Below are 3821 nucleotides of genomic sequence, written 5' to 3'. Positions count from 1 at the left end.
TACATACACATCCAAATAAATATACATATGTTTATAAAGATAGAAAATTTTCTTTAAGTCTATTTTTAAAAAAAATATAGATTGGCTCTCATGGATAGGCATGGGAAGAGAATTCCACAATCTAGCAGCTTGGATAGTAAAAGATCCGCTATAGCGCGTAGACGAGTGAGATGGGATTTTCAGGATAAGAGACTTCGTTGAACGAGAGGATATATCACGAGGTAGAGTTAGTCATGAGGAACTAGGAACCCATTCTATGCCGGAACTACACGGCAAATACTAGGATGTGGCGATGAAATGATTACAAGGTGCGGAGACGTAACAAACACTGTAGTCCTCAAGGAATGACAGCGCGTGAGAACTACAATGGACACAACATTTTATATGATAGCTAGGATGCTGTTCATGTATTGTATACAGGTAACTTACTGACTCAATATATAAGTCTTGTTTCAATCCGTGCTTTTTATTTATTCAATCGACACTTTCCCCTTCTAAACGCCTAAGAAAGAACGAATCGCTAATAATGACAGTAGCGCAGCATTGCGTGATTTCTAACCATGGAAACGCAAGCCAAACCTCGTTTCATGTAGAAACACTAATATCCTTTTCACCAGAGGGAGACTTTGTACAAAAGTCATTCGCTTGGGCACCTCTGTCCCATTCATGTTTCTATCATGAAGCAGTTGTGTTTGCACGGCTGTGTTTCGGTTTGAAGAGTGGGATATGGCAATGAATTTACAGAATACAAAGTAATAACACCTCAGCCCTCAGGAATGGCAACGCTTGGCGGGTATCTTGGGCAGAACAGTATACTCTGTTATATCCATAGTACTGCTCATGTCTATAGGCGACGGTTACCACTTTCCATCAGGTAGGCCGTCAGCTTGTTTGCCATTCTAAGTTGCATAAAAAACCTACATTCGTTCAGTGGTCTGGTCAAACGACAAATTTAAATTTAAATTATTTGTGTTTATGTTACGCTATATTTTCTCAAATTTTAAACTAATATTATTAATTTCTTTTAGGATCGATATAATATCTCTCGTATTAATTTCACATCAATTTTTTTACGATTAAAACTACTATTTACTTGTACAATACAATACTATTCGTGTACCCGAGAGCGCCATAAAAAAATCTTGAATTATTGAAAACAATAATCGACTTAAGGATTTTTTTTAAATACCATCTTCTTATATTTAAATATAAATCACTATCAACAAGCATTAGTTTTTTATGTTTCTTTTTTATATAAAAAAAATAGTCCATATTAATGTAGTTTTTGTAGGCAAAGGAATTTTTGTTTTTACATAAAGGTGGCAAACTAGTTCACAGCCGGTCTGATGGTAATTTTTAAAATCAATTAAGTATATATTGAATGTATCCTTTACAAATTAAAAAAAATTTTCCCTCTTTAAAATATTAGTATACATTTACATGAAATAAATACCTATCATTATAATTAATATATCATTTAGCAAGTTGCAGTGTACTGGTGGTAAAAACGCGAAAGCCTGCCTACAGGACATTACACGGGGCATGGAAGGTCGTTCCCCCTACATTCCGCACATAGCTACAAACAGCCGGTTGATCAAGTGCAACTTAAATAAGTTTTCCACGCCCTAAGCTGCCTGGGATACCTTCCTAGCGCACTTAATACCGTAACTTTTACTGTTTAGTTTACACTGATTAAACGCAGTCGAATGCCGATTGATTTAGCAGCTAAACATGTCTCGACATTATTAGAGTTTACTAAATTACTCATTTCATACTAAACCCTAATATTTGTAAAAGTGAAAGTGAGTTTGTTTGTCACCTTATAGCGCCTCAACGGCTTAACCAATCACTATGATATTTGGTGAATAGAAAGAAAGAATTTATTTATAGAATGGTGCCACTCACAGAGTCGCATAATTGAAAAGAGCTAAGTATAACATTATAGTTGAAAACCAAAAAAAAAAAACAAAACAAACAAAAAAAAATAATTATAATAAGTGCAAGTTAGCTAGATTTTATATATCTACTATATCAGCCGTTAACTTTTCACTGCTTAACATGGATCTCCCCCATAAGGAGGGGCTTTGCCAGTAATTTCTACGTTAAGCAAGCAGATTGGCGACCGCAGGTAGGCTTTATTGATGTTTTAAGAGGGATTTTGCTGCCTACTTCTCGAGCATTAAGTTCTCTTACTCGCCTTATGCGACAGCCAGGACCTTTCGGCTATATATTTAGCTTCCTGCAAATTCAACAGAAGATCGACCAGGTAAGCTGTAAATGCTTGACCGATTTCTCAAAAACTGATACACCTTGTAATGCGATTGTAGGAGGTGGGTATGATTAGGGAATGTATTTTCTCAGAAGTGGGACACTGTGAACTATGAACGAATAAAGGTATGTAGGAAAAAAAAACCAAGGGCCTCTTCTGAAAGCCTTCAGCTGAAGACGCCAGTACATTTTTCTATTTTTACGACAAATCATTCACGGTGCAAGCTGTACGGCTATGGAATAGTTTATCAGTTTCTTTACGAATTATACAATGTCTGCAGAGTTCTAAACCAACGTTTAAGGATTTATCTGAGCAAGTTGTCATCTTCTTTTTCTTCTTGTCATTTAAGAGTTTCCTCTTGTCGGTGCAACTAATTCATGCATCTTCTTCCAGCCAGTTCTATCCCAAGCCATATCTTTAACCTCGCTATACGACATGACACCTAGTGTTTCTTTTATTTATCCCATGTCATCTTCTTAATTTATTTATTTACATTATTGTATGGATTCATTTCCATATGCATTTAAAAACAGAATTTTGATCATGCCCATCATGCCTCCAATCAAACTGTTTATGATTACTCCTTTCCATCCAAAGGTTGGAAGAGATCGCTTTTAGCGATAAGGACGTCCATTGTTGTCTCACTGTAATTATCTTTTGTAATTGTTTGTATCTATAATAAGTTAACTATCATAATCTTTTAGAAGAAACAATAAAGAGTATCTATCTATCTAACTAAGTTGACAATTGCATGCGCCGTATTAATATAAGGGAATAAAGATTATATGGCAACAGTATCCTGAACATGTTTGTAAATAAATCAGATAGTCCTCTCATGAGAATGTTTGCCAAAAGGACTAGATCATTATTAGTGATTAAGTATTAACATAGTTTTTAAGTACATTTACTTACAAAAATGGATCCAAGTTATCTAAAATAAATAAATTAAATTAATAAATAATTTAATTAAAATGTTACCTTCTTGCAGTTTTAACATTTAATAAAAAAAAATACTCTATCATTAGTAACATGAATAAAAAGAAAACATATAGCAACATTGTGTCGAATTATAATAAAATTGAATTCGTTCGTGAACGTACAATCCAATTACACTGAAAATTACATCCAAACTGATGCAAATTGATATCAACAAACATTGGTAATTAAATAAAAACATACATTATACCCGGAGGCGCTCTCCCAGCGTCAGACGAAGATTTGTTATGGCAACGCTTTCTTCTCAATTAATTCAGTTTGAACATTTTTTTTTTTTTTGTTCACGGTCAATCCATGTACACTAACCAACACTGACCAAAGACTATTCGCTGAAGAAAGAAATTAAAAATATTAAATTCATGTTATTGCCTATACGATAGATGTAGTACGAATATGTAGCTAAATGATTTTTTTTAATGGATCATAATGGAATGGTAACCTCACCCGCACTATCGGTATACACCGGCGGGGCACCAGTGAAGGATGATAGATGAGGATGAAGCAGGTCATTTAGCCCATCGTGACGAATTCAACAAGAATTGTTCACGATGGTTTC

This window comes from Galleria mellonella, unplaced genomic scaffold, assembly GCF_026898425.1.
Source record: "Galleria mellonella isolate WM207_F2 unplaced genomic scaffold, CSIRO_AGI_GalMel_v1 utg1634, whole genome shotgun sequence".
In the NCBI taxonomy this organism is placed as follows: domain Eukaryota; kingdom Metazoa; phylum Arthropoda; class Insecta; order Lepidoptera; family Pyralidae; genus Galleria; species Galleria mellonella.
This window is presented reverse-complemented; position numbering follows the sequence as displayed.